Source organism: Haemaphysalis longicornis, unplaced genomic scaffold (genome assembly GCF_048455015.1).
Source record: "Haemaphysalis longicornis isolate Haplotype H1 unplaced genomic scaffold, Haemaphysalis longicornis Haplotype H1 scaffold_14, whole genome shotgun sequence".
In the NCBI taxonomy this organism is placed as follows: domain Eukaryota; kingdom Metazoa; phylum Arthropoda; class Arachnida; order Ixodida; family Ixodidae; genus Haemaphysalis; species Haemaphysalis longicornis.
In genome coordinates, this window is record NW_027526245.1 from 4352163 (window position 1) to 4365842 (window position 13680).

Here is a 13680-nt window from a genome sequence, read left to right on the forward strand (position 1 = left end):
TCTGTCAGCTTGGGTTGAGGCTGTCATGGTTTGCTGTTTCCTCATTAGATATTTTGTCTTCTGGTAAAGTTTACCAGTATCCTGTCTAGTCATCGTGCCCCTGATTTCTACTGCACACTCCGTGATACTGCGTGTAAGATTGGCGCTAGCTTCCTCTGTCATGAACTCTGCTTCCTCAGCAAGTGCTGAATATCGGTTGTGCAGCGCGATTCTGAATTGTTCAACTTTACATCTTACTTTTAACCTATTCATCGGCTTCTTTCGTACTAGCGTGTTACGGTTCCTCCTCAAATCTAGCCTAATTGCATATCTTAGCATACTGTGGTAACAATACTACTTTTTACCCTTCCGAGCACCTCCACAGGTTGCAAAACGCTAGGGTTATTGCACAATATGTAGTCTATTTTATTTTCATGCTCCCTAATCGAGCTCCTCCACGTACACTTCCGGCTCTCCTGTTTCAGAAGAAGGTGTTCATGATGTGTACATTATTCCGTTCACCGAACGCAACTAGTAGGTCCCCTCCCTGCTATTTCCACAACGTACTCCATTGTGGCCAACTGCCTTGTCTCCAGTCTGATTTTCCCTACTTTAGCATTGAAGTCTCGCATGACTACGATATAATGTGTTTTAATTTAGTCATTGCTGATTCTGCACGTTCATAGAAGCATTCAACTAGATGGTCGTCATGGCTGGATGTAAACGTGTAGCCCTGTAACACATTGAGATTGTTCCTCTGATTAGGCATAAGTACAAGACCTTCTACGCTTTTGCTAATGCTGTATTATTCGTCTATGTCACCAGCTATGCGTTTATTAACTAGGAATCCCAGTCCTAGTTCTCTCCTGTCGACTAGACCACAGTAACCTACAACGTGATCATTTTTAAGCACCGTAAATTCGTCACCTGTCCTCCTAACCTCACTAAACCCTATTACATCCAATTTAATTCCAGGTAATTCATCGGACAACACCTATAGACTTGCTTCGCTGGATAAGGCTCTCGGGTTAAACAAAGCCAGATTCAGATTCCAATGATGGCCTGTCCGGCTTCAGGGATTTTAAGCACGCTCAGCTGCGTCACAGGTCTCACCATCGACGTGGTCAGTTGCTTTGCAGCCACTGGAGACTGAGGGCCATGGCCTAATTGGCGTATTCATGGGAGGCTTTGGCCAGTACTACAACAGGGTCGCCAATCCTCCTCTGGTGAGGGAATGCGTTAACGGCAGTGCTCGATAGGGTCAGACCGCACCCAAAGCCTCAATCTGCAATTCCATCAACACGCGTATTTTTAAAATCTGGATGAAATTGTCCACCACCAGGATTCAAACCACGGTCCGTCTGCCAGTAAGGTGGATGTTCTACCTGTCGCCTCCGTTGACGCCTCCCCATATAGCCCTCCTCCGCATCTGTGTCTAATACTGAAGTACACTATCTACATTTTACCTAGAAAAAGGTTCACTTGTGTCTGGCCCAAGTGATGCAGCATTTATTTGGCGTCTCTGCTTCATGAATATATGTTCGTGTCTTTTCAATAAAAGTTTAATTGGGAGGAGCACTCCGTCCCGTTGTAATCGTTCCTCCTGGTTGTGGTCGTTTATTAGCGCTTTCGTGTCGCCATGAACAGGCAAGTCATTAGCAAAGAAACCTGTTCTGGCATGTTTCTTCGGCCGGTCAACCCCAATGTTTTTAGGTCTTTGCGGAAATTTGTGCTAGCAGGATCGAAGTGGATTCGCTTCGTACAATTTACATTAAAGGTAAAGGCATTACTTGCCCTGCGGATTCGTTTGAACAGCATTTTTCAGCTTAAAGGCCGGGCTTGCGACATACAAAACAGTAAATTTGAGGCGCCAAAAAGCGGCAGTAAGGTGCAGGGTGTCCACTCCTATGGCAAACGAAGCATGTTGGATCGTTTCTGGAAGGCCCGAGTCTTCGCTCGGCCGGATGTTTTTTGCCAGCGTCCATAGCCGTACTCAGGTTCTCCATCGACTGAGCTTCCAGGGAACAGTCGCATACATCTGCCATCTCAGTTGTAGTATCGTATCCACTTCACGTTCCTTGAGAAGCACTACGAGCTTTGAGTGGAGGCAATTGAAAAACTGTTCTGCGGTCATTTTGTCGCGGAGTTCCTCAAACGTCTTCGGTAGCCCTGCTATTCCTATATACCGATCAAAGTTACCTGAAAGGTGGGACATGAACTGCGTTCCTGTTTGTCAATCTTCGGCTTTAGCATTTCTAATGGTCTCATTGAATCCTCGGGCTCAAAGTCAGAACCGGCAAAAGAGGGCCAAGTTTTGTTTCTGATAATCGAGGTTTACTTTCATATATTTCAGGAGTTATCCTTCCGATTACAGTTAGCCCTTCAGGACAAACACAGCAAGACCGAAAGACTTGGAATTTTTCGGGAAGCAGAGCACACAGTCCGGTTCTTGTCCGCGTCATCTTGTAGGCAGTTGGTTGTCCTGAAAGCGGCAAGACGGCTCAAGCACCAATTAAAGTGCAAGAGGAGAGAGGTTTTGCATACAGCTTCGCAGGAATTGACCTCCTGGAACGAGAAAAAATGTTACGGTTGTGGACCTATTCTTTGTGCTCTCGAAAATATCTCGCGGGCCTCTTATATCCCCAGCCAGGTACGGGGGGCACTGCATTACCAAAGTTTAAGCGTTGCGAAGCTCCAAGAACGGCCCCAAGAACTGTATCCGCACGTTAAAGCTGTGGCACGGAGCAAAGGTTTGAGACCCGTAAAAGCGAGGCATCAGTGCACAGTGATAAGAGCCCACCTGAAGCTCAAGCTTTCGAATTAACTGCGAGACTTTCGGCACGTGCATAATTCGAAAGTGTTGCGCTTGCGCATTCCTCCCAGGCAGCAGAGGACTGTTCGGCCTTACTCAAGCCGATGTACTTTGGCCGGTGATTTTCTGACCTGCCTTTCTTTGGCAACCATGTTCGGCTGGTGTCCAAATGTGGGCCTTTTGGCCGTGTACGGCCGTACACTCATCACTGTCCAACGGCCAGTGTCCGTCGGCCAGTCGACCGGTTTACGCTCATACGGCCAGATTCCAGCCGCAGGGCTTTGGCTATCCCAAAGCCACTCGTGTGCGGCCGAAGTGCGGCCACCGGAGGACAGCCGAGATGCGGTCGGCGGACTCCAGCTGAAATAAAGCAGCCGAAAATTCGGCCGTGCTACGGGTATTGTAGTTCAGCCACAGTACGTTAGATGTACTCTGGCCGGTAGACGACCACTGCATGCAGCGCAAGCAGATGACTCAATCGCGCTGCCCAGCAGCACAAACCCACCCTTTTGGGTTCACTGCACCCACATCAAAGTGAGCCCGCGCGCAGCGACCAGCCGTCCAGCCTTCAGCGCAGCCCGGCTTAATTTTTATTGTCAGTTTACACCAAAATAATTTATTCAAAAGTGCTCACAAATGGTCATTCCTGAAATTGCTGTGCCTCTCTTACTGTCGAATACAGCCAATATTCATTTCTTTGCAGAGCTGGAATAGATGTATTGCCCAGGTCCTGATATCTTCTGTGGGGCGGCTTACCTGTAATAAACAAAGAAGAATGAGGGGGGCGACGGCGGAAGGCGCCCAATTTAGTGGGTTGAATTTCACAAAGATGAAAGTGCCGCTTTTAGGCAATTTCTTTTAAGACAATACCTTCATGCTCTGACTAAATCAACTATTTTTACAACAGCTGCTCGACCAGTTTTTTTTGTATATAAAACCGCTGCGAATGCCTTTCCGAAGCGGTTCGGCACTCCACAAAACACTCAGCAGCATTCAATATAAGTTACACCATGCAAAAAGTATGTCCAGTATTCGCCCATTTTTCTTGCAAAGAAATTATCTACTCCATTACGTTTTCTGATGATCTTTAACAGGGCTGATCCTAGAAGAGATCAAAGAAGTACTTTCAGTTTCAATATATTTTTATGTTGTTTTCATAATTTACGTGCACACTCCTTAATAGTCCAAAAAAACTTAATTTTCCTCTAAAGTCGTACTACGTTAAGAAAATTCTAGACGTGTTGCCAATGACGCCCTTCTTCAGATGGCTTCAGTTGTATCCCTCTGTGTTCACGCAAAGAAAGGTGTAAGACAAGAGTTTCATATTTTCTTTCAAACAAATAACTTAGAAATCACAGTATTCATACAGCAAACTTTGCATACTGCAACGAATAAAGCAATAAATATTTCATTGGTCTAGTTTGAATGCGTAGGGTTCTCAACCCGTCGGAGGCGAACTTGCGGCTCCGCAAGTTTATTTGTTTTTTTTTTTATTTATTATATATTTATTCATTGATTTGTTCAGTTATTTATTTATTTATTTATTATTTATTTATTTATTTCATGCCTGCTTGCTCTTGCATGCATTACAGCAGGGAGATACATAACACTAAGCATCAAATATGAGGCCAAATAAAAAAGTTATTCTACAAAGTGCGGTTAAAATCTTCATTATAAACAGTGGATAAAATCAAACGCGGAAGATAATTACACTCTCATATTGATCTAAAATAGAATGAGTCGCGCAAGGCGTCACCTTAAAGGAAAGTTAATAATTTGCTTCAAGCTAGCGATCCCACTTCAGGATATGTAGAATGGCGCTTGGATATACTTCTCCCCTTCTATTCCAGTTTTCGAATGATAGATATTGCGCAAAAAGTTCAAACTCAGGTTTCATCTACGAACTTTCCCGTCTTACCATTTAAGTTTACTTTTACTTTTCCTCATCCTAAGTTGACCGTGCCAATCCCTAGTACGATTAGAACTGCCCTATTCTGTATGTTTTCGAGCGTATGAACCAGCTCTTTGCTGTGGGGATCCCAGAAAATAAATGCGTACTCCTACATTGACCACACATGAGTGAAATACGCTTGTTCTTTTAAGTTAGGTGGAGGTTCGCTGAAATTTTATCTCGCAAAGCCAAAAACACGTGCAGCTGTAAGTTTTGTGATGTGAACGTGCCTATTTCTGTAACAACCCGTTAAATAAACTCCTCGTTATTTATATTCCCTGGCCGTTCCTAAAGCAGTGTAATTTACTGTATACGCATTCAATTGGAATGAAGGTTTTCTTGTAAAGTTGACGTTAACATACTTTTTAAGATTCAACGACTTTTCTGAATCAGCACACCAGAATGTTATTAATGTGAATCATGCTGCAAGTATTCGGAATCACGTTGATTCGCTATAGTCCTGTAGATTACACAGTCATTCGCGAACATTTTTAACGAACATTTGAGGCCACACAAACAAAAGAGAGCCCGTAACTGAGCCTTGGGGAATCGCTGAGGTCTCGGGAACATATCCGGACGAACAACCATTGAGAGCGACCAACTGCTGTTTCAGAGAGATATACTCGGCTATCTATGCAATAACCGATTCATTCGGTTTATTTCCCGCAATATACTAACAAGAAGGTAATATGAAACACCGTCAAATGAGTTTCTGCCGCAAAAGAAAATAGTCAGCTACTTTAGGCTTATCTATTGCTAAAGCCAAAGCGTGCGTGAACTCAACAAGCTGCGTTGAGTAAGAAAAGCCCGAGGAAATCCGTGTTTGCTAGGATGCTGGCGATTATTTTTAACCAGATGAGTCATATCCCACGTGTAGTTAATCTAAATTTCAAACGGCAAAACTAAATTAAAATCAAGGCTTCGTCATTCACAAGGCTCTGTTGTTACGGCAAATTCAAAATAACACTTGTTTTAAAATAGGCAGTCATAAAATCGCATGAAATAACATAGTGCAGGGCACGAAGTTGAGACTACCAATGCACGAGCTTAGCCTCGTCTACGTTTATCACCAACAAAATATTGCAAAATTGTTTTCCGCAGTATTATTGTGATAAGAATAGCCGGAAACTTGCGCTTTCGCGCGCCCTTGCCTTTCTTTGTTGGGGAGTCCTTGACATGGCGCCGGTTGAGCTCCTGCGTGGTGGTCGCTTGCTCGACACCATTTAAGGCCCCTTATTGAGGTGAACCACCGCCATCTCGGGTCGGACGTCGCTGCCGGGTCGATGTCTCCAATGGTCTCCATTTCATGAGGGGCGAATAGCCTCGAGCTGATGCGTTGACGAAGCAGGCGCGCGAGGCGTTGTAGCGGCTATGAATGCCGAGGCTTAGCTCACCCGTCGGTGTGGCACAGTCGTTTTGTGGCCATAAATGGCAATTTGATGACCTAAACGTTTTTCTGGTAATGTTCAGTCAGTCCTTGCACCTTGCCCGTTCCCCTAGAACACTCAATACTGTTTGACAAACGTAGTTCGTTCATTTAAAACGTAGAAACACCGAGCGGATGAAAAACGTGTCTGCGCCATTCGACTCCCTAACGGCTCTTACTTCACCCCGGGAAAAACCGGTGCTACATCGGCGGGCCTTCTTCCCAGCACGTCTGTGCATGAATTCTCGGCGCCCAGGCGCGCGCCGTTGTTCGCATATTGACGTATAACCTGATGCCTTACGATGGCCGGTCTCCTCTTGAACACCGGTTGCCGAAACTTCTGCGGCGATTCGCTTGCTGTAATGCGGCCGTGGACCGCTAACCAAATAAAAAACGTACATTCTGAGGCCGTAAGTCGGCCGGTATCCTTTATAACACCAGATGCCCGAAGAAAACGAATATTCTGGCGCCGGACGCGCGGTTCAACGTTGAAAGACTGCATGCGCGGCAGCGGCGCTACGGCCGGTCTTCTTTCGAACACCAACTGCCATAAGAATATGGATATCCTGTGGCCGGTCGCTTGCCGTGTTTCGCCTGAACACCGCTTCGCGAAGGAAGAACGGATGCCCTAAAGCCGTACTGCGACCGATTTTTTTCTCAACATCGGCAGCCCCAAGGCAACTGAATATCTGGTAGGCGGGCAGCTGCCGTTGTCCGTCTGAACACGGGCGGCCGAAGAAATACCGAAGCGCTGGTGGCGGAATGTTGGCCGTTCATCGTATGATCAGTGGCTGCCAGAACCTGGATGCTGGCTGGACATGACAAAAAGCGGGCATAGACGGGCCGGTCTTAGAACACACTTTCTGTGCCGCCTGGGCTTGCCTCAAGGCAAATGGGCAGTTGGACTGCGCATGTGCTTAATTGGCGAAGAGCTAACTGTTAAATGTCCCGATGGCTATGGGCTCATCATCATCGTTATCATGTACATTCTCCCTGTCATAAAATCTGTCATCCCCGCTCAAGGCAGCCATGGCCCTGGTCTGCCTAGCGACGTCCTTCCATTACATTTTGTTAGAATAGATACGTCAAGTCACGCACATCTGTTTTTACAACGTACAAGCATCTACAACGTACAAGCAACGTACAAGCATCTGTTTTTACAACGTACCTCCACACGACAAACAGTTTCAGTAAGTGTCGAACGTCGTTGGGCACTTACGTTGAACGTCGTTCGAAGTGTCGTTTGGAATCAAGTTTAGCGAGCGTGTCATTCGCTTCTTCGGAGAACTTCGCTGGAGCAACCGACGCAGAGAGTGCTTCTGTTCTGGAACCAACCACACAGCATAAGACCTTACTGGAGCCAATGTTGCCACTCATGCTAGGGATCGACCAGTAGCAGCAGCATTAAGATCAGCTGCAGCAGCAGACCTGTGCCCTTCAGTAGCCCCGCTGAGGCCCCCTGTGGGCAGGCGCAGCCATGGAGCTTGCGCTGAACGGGAGCGCCGCCTTGGCCCCTGTGGCCGCGCCAGTCGGGGCACCCAGGGTGGTGGCTCGGTGGCTGCCCGGGCCTACCACTACCTGCTGAAGTTCCTGTGGGTGGGCGACAGTGACGGGGGCAAGGGCGAGATCCTCGGGTGACTAGAGGACGGCGCCCTGGGGTCTCCTTTCGGCGCCCCCGGCCGGTTTGCCTCGTACAGGACGACGACGGTGCTGCTAGACGGCAAGCGAGTGCGTCTGCACCTTTGGGACACTTCAGTCCAGGGCCACTTTTCCACGATAATCCGGTTGTACTCGAGTGGCGCCCAGGAGATCCTGCTCGTCTGCGACATCACCACACGGTGGTACTTCGACGCACTCGGCCGATCAATGCAGGAGGTCGAGCGCCATGCTCCAGGGGTCTCCAAGGTTCTCTTAGGCAACACGTTGCACCTAGCCTTCAACCGGGAGGTTGGACGTCAGGAGGCAGCCGAGTATGCCCACAAGCATGGCATGTCCTTCTTCGAGGTGAGCTTCTTGTGTGATTTCTATGTGACCGAGTCCTTCGTGCAGCTGTCACGGATGGCCCTCCGGCAGAACTGCACGAAGCACCTATGGCACTCGAATCGGGTGCTGTCCCTGCAGGAGCTGTGCTGTCGCTTCATAGTGAGCTGCACGAGCACCTCGCACCGCATCGAGCAGCGGTCACTGCCACCCCCGCTGAAGTCGTGGCTGAAGTCGTATTTCATCAGCTGCTCGGCCTTACTGGACGGCTCGTCGCACCCCGGGGGAGGGATCCTGGCACCCCTCCACCCCGTAGGGGCCCGAAGCGCCGAGCTCCAGCTGGCAGGCAAGCACCACTAGCGGCACTCGGCCATGGCTGTCCTCCGCTGCCACAAGGGCTGCTGTATCTCGCAGCACCACCCCAGGTCCTCTAAACCAAGAATTGCTTTGGTAACAAATGTCTGGCAAACATCGGCTACCGTGAGCAAAATTTTCGAGTGATGTAATTTGAATTCTTGTGAAACCCTTGTGGAACTCTTGTCAGAGTTGTGAACTCTCACGACGAGCGCATCAGACGAGACAAGTGTTGAGCATACGTTGTGTTCGCGAAAGGAGAATGGGTTCTCCAAGCCGAATGTGGCTGTGAGAGCATGGTGTGTCCTTCACGTCTGGTTGAAAAGTCTTAATATGCCTTTTTTTGCAAAGAAGCGCTGTAAGTATAGTGCATATAGTGCGTGGCACAGAGGTGGTGACCCCGGCTGTGATGTGTGGCGTGTACTTCTGTATGCAGTGTTCAGCCCTGTCTTTGCGAGTGTAGTTTGGTGCTAGAAAAACTGCGACAGGACGCTGCCATGTTCATGGTTCGGGATAACAGGGATTGTGGGGGGGGGGCTGTTAATGTGACAACATTGATCATGGTACAACTGCAAACGTGAACAATGTGTATTCTCGAGTTTATTTATTGTTTGTTTTCAACCACAGTCACAACCTCCGAGCTTATTTTATTCTTGTCAACAAGAAATGTAAACGGAGACCTCTATGTTACTTGGACAAACGTTTTGCTAATGTATCGGAGACTTGCCTTTATTATTGAATACGTTACACTGCAGACAGCAGAGGTTATTTAGAGGTAATATTTTTTCTGTTTGGACGTAGGTTGTGACAAGCTTTGGATTTAATAGGAGACAGCATAATGCGCGCTCTTCAAGGAGTGTCACAAGAGTAAGGATGTTGTATTTATTTGGACATTTTTTTCTTTAGTACATGTGACAATCTTGTGGTGGTTAGGTGCTTTTCTGGAAGAAAGGTTGCTGGTGTTCAATTAGGTTATCCTGCTGGAACTCTTGTTTTTCTTGATTTACTAACATATCCCAAAATAAAATTCCTACAGAAAATTAGGAGGCAATTTAATTTATTTTTGTTCAATCGGGTTGTGCGCAAGACTTATTCCTGCCTTCGTTCCACGCCAGAGAAGATGAATGATAGGCACATTTTCCCCGGACTAGCCATCTCCTGCTGTTCCAAATATGATGTTTTTTTAAAGGTTGCGTATCCTGACGGCCGCTAATGTGTGAATGATAGAGAATTCTTGCGCGTACAGAGTTGCTTTGATTAGAGTCGCTTTTTTTAATACTTCATGCTACAGCAGTGTGAAAAGTTAATAGGAGGTGCGTTCGGCACTTACTTAAACCCTCTTTCGTGTGGAGGGACATTGTAAAAACAGTTTTTCATGTGAGTGACTGGAAGTTTCTGTTCTAACAAAATGTTACGGAAGAATGACACACGGCAGAACTGGGCCATGGGTGCCTTTAGCGGGGATGACAGATATGATGACAGGAAAAATCTACACCGTAACGATGATGACTGGCGCATAGCCAGCGGGAAATTTAACGGTTAGCGCTTCGCCTGTTAAGCACATGCTCATTCTAACGGACCAGTTGCCTTGATGCCAGAAATGCGCAAGCGCAACATATTCGAATCACAGTATCTCTGCGATCTTCAACTGGAGGGATACACTTGTGCGTCCTTTTCGGCGTCAGGGATTCTGAGGACACTTGTGATGTTGGCGCAGGTCCTTCCCCTCGCGAATTATTGCTTTCGTCTTCATGAAGTCTCAGTTTTAAGGGAAGATTGGTGTGTTCGCGTTCCAGATTTGCCTGTTTGGGTTCCTTTGCCGCTTTGGTTCCTCGCACTCAGCCACCCTTTCCTCTCTCAAAAAATGCTACTCGGATCTAACACACTTCAAAAGTTTCGCATCTTTTATTCTAGCTCACTTCCCACGGTCAGTACGTTATGAGGCTCCATGTCTAGATTGTGCTCCGTTCATTCCGAGTTCTAGATTTCCCACTTCTAGATGTTAGCAAAGGGGGTCCTGTCGCGGACGCCAGTCGTGGTGGTATTGGTGGCTAAGTCTCCGATTTCGCGTCGTTGAAACAAGACAGGGTTTGACGCTGGTGTAGTAGACCAAGACAAACAAATATCTGGAGTAGACGATTAACGAAACGGACGCTACAGTGACGAGCAGAATAACATACAAAACTCTCTCTCAAAGACACATAGCTTTGGAAGGGCGACAAAAAATAACAGTTCACAGAACATTTCGGAAACCTGCCCATTGAGTGCTTTACGTGGTAGGGCACACTCAACGCGGAGGCGTTGGCCAGTCACGGATCTCGGCGTGTGTGCGTAGAACGGCTGGACAAAGACCACGTCGCACAGTCGATGCCGGCGATTCAATGTGCGGTTGTCGGTGCAAGGCGTGGCTGACACTGCAACCCGGCTGGTTTCTGGGCTTCTTCGACGGTGGTCTCGGTAGACCACGGCTACCACATCTTGTCCGCAGCTCAGAAGCCTTGCTCAGTTGTTCTCTACCTCATCACAGTATGTGCTGTGTCTTTTATGTACCTTCATCTTAGAAACTGGGACGTCCCACGGCGAGATGTAAATGGCCGAAATTTGTGAGTGGTAAAAAGGTTGCGCGGGTGGTAATATGTACAAATATGGGGCAGTATCTATACTCCGGCTTTTTTAAAGAATTTTTGGAACACCTAAGGATTCCCGGGTAACTACTCAACTTCAAAATTATAAGTTGTCGTAAAACAACGAGTTCTCATTAAAATATAAAGGGTCAGCTGTCATAAACAACACGCAAAATAATGTTTTCAATAAAAAACGGCCTCTAAAGACTGTGTGTTTTCATCATCTCTGTGGAGCTTTCAACTCAATAAGGCATATTATTAGTTTCAGAAAGCGCCCTTACTTCAAAATACGTGGAACCAGCTATGACCCATTCCGGAAATATTGAACACAGTAAAGGTTGCTGTTTATCATCAGCCATTATCAGATTCTAGGTATCTCAATTTCGGTGTTGAACAATGCTCTTTATACTATTACACACTTGCCTGAATGCCAGTTACGGTAACTAGATCCAGGAGGATAAAGGTCGGTTAGAAGCAGAGAAGCTGGAGAAGTGAACGCTGAGCAGCCGTTGCTTCCCCGTCTGTGCCGTTATTCCGATTGTAAATAAACCTTGGTGCTTTGTCTTTTTCATAAAGCAAGCCATCATGGAAACGAAAGCACTGTCGGCACGTTGGAAAACGTGCTGACGCAAAAAAAGGCTCTAGAGTCTTATCGTTCTGTTGTTCAATTCGGAATCTATGCACGTCAGGAAATACCGGGTCAACAGAAACAAGGTACTGGTCAAAGGCATCGGTGTCACTGTCGGTCTTTTCTATGGGAAGGCGAGAGAGACAATCAGCATCCGAGTGCTTCCGGCTGATCTTATAGGCTATAGTATAGTTGAATTCTTGAACAGGTACCGCCGAGTGCACAAGCCAAATGCAGGAGTCACACAGGTTGACCAACCAGCATAGCGAGTTATGATCGGTGACTTTTGTGACGGCACGTCCATAGAGGCATGCACGAAATCTCTAGGTAGCCAAGACAAGAGCCAGACACTCCTGTTCGGCGACCGTGTAATTACGCTCACACTTTCTGTGAGAGCGACTAGCGTTGGAAATGGCATGTTCGTGGCAGCAGTTGCGCTGCAGGAGCACGGCACCTATGCCGTGGCCACTCGCATCCGTTTAAAGTTCAGTTTGGAACGAAACGTGCCATTGCCGAGTGGCACATGATGCAGCGACCAGCGGCTGGCACGAAAGTTGGGCAAGCGTCGGTTTAAGATACCGTCGCCGTGCCGCCACGGGAAAAAGACGTCAGCAGCGTCCACGACGTCACCAACCTCCTTTCTCCCCTCGCCACTCGTTGCCATGACGATAAGTGCAACGTTTTTCAGACGCCACGTACCACTAGGGAAGGATTTGGCGCTGTTGCGAATTACGCGGGACCACGATGGATGCTACAGAGGCTGCCCTGTGGTCGGGAGTGCCGCCAGCCAGGAGAGACAAGCCACCACCAGCCACCTTCTAGGAGCCCGCACGGCAGCAAGCGGTCAGCCGTCCGTCCCGTCGTGCCATAAGCCTCCGGGCATCAAAGTGCTTCGGCGATTGCATCTCCCGCGCCCTTGATATTTCGGTTCCACTGCTTAAGTAAAGCCCATTATTCCTATCGCAAAGTTCTGTGCCGTAATGTTTTGACGAGGCGGTTGCCTGAAGCCCTTCGGTATGCAGGACTACCTACAAGGCCTACGAAAACGGTACTTCGCATTTTCGACAAGGTGTTCGCCTACAGGACGGAAAGAGGACTGATGGTCGGGGTTGTGCGTCATCCATGACTTAGTTATTTTAGGACCCCAAAAATGTTGACTTTTCTATGTCAAGTTTGACCATTCATGCCCCTAGGATGGCGTAGGAGAGCTATAGAGTGCTATTTTTTGTGTTTTGTAGTGTCTGTGTGCCTTTTGAGTTGTTTGTTTTAGCGTGTTATGAAAGTGATATTTAAGGAAATGGAAGTGATGTCCTTTTATTGGTGACTGGGGGTGCAGTGCATGTGTGCGAACTGACCGTTCGAATCAAGCATCACTAACCTCCACCGAGCCGCTAACCTGAAGTGTTTTCCCCCAAACCATTTTTTCGATGGGGCCAATTGTGAGGCGCTTTTAACCGGAGAGGAGTCAGCGCAAAGAAGCGACGAGAATAAAGTGCGCGTGCCGTGGCAAAAAGTAGATCGCGTAGAAGGAAGCCAAATAGTGGTGGCACGAGAGCGGGAAGAACTAGGTGCGGGGAGCGACATGACGGACGACAACGTTCCGGAAACCTCCGCTCCGAGCCGCATCTTCCCCTCATTACACTCATTACTGTTTGACAAACGTAGTTCGATCATTTAAACGTTGAAACACCGAGCGGATGAAAAACGTGTGTGCGCCATTCGACTCCCTAACGGCTCTTTCTTCACCGGTCCTACATCGGCGGGTCTTCTGCCAAGCATGTCTGTGCATTAATTCTCGGCGCCCAGACGCGCGCCGTTGTTCGCATAATGACGTATAACCTGATACTATATGAAGGCCGGTCTCCTCTTGAACACCGGCTGCCGAAAATTTTGCGGCCGTTCGCTTGCCGTAATTTGGCCGAGGAC

The 13680-nt window shown here is 47.8% G+C and overlaps 1 pseudogene; it reads left to right on the forward strand.

Moving 5' to 3' along the window:
• The first annotated feature begins 1618 nt into the window (after positions 1–1618).
• LOC144165349 (ras-related protein Rab-40B pseudogene) lies at positions 1619–8649 on the forward strand (annotated as a pseudogene).
• Positions 8650–13680: the final 5031 nt, after the last annotated feature.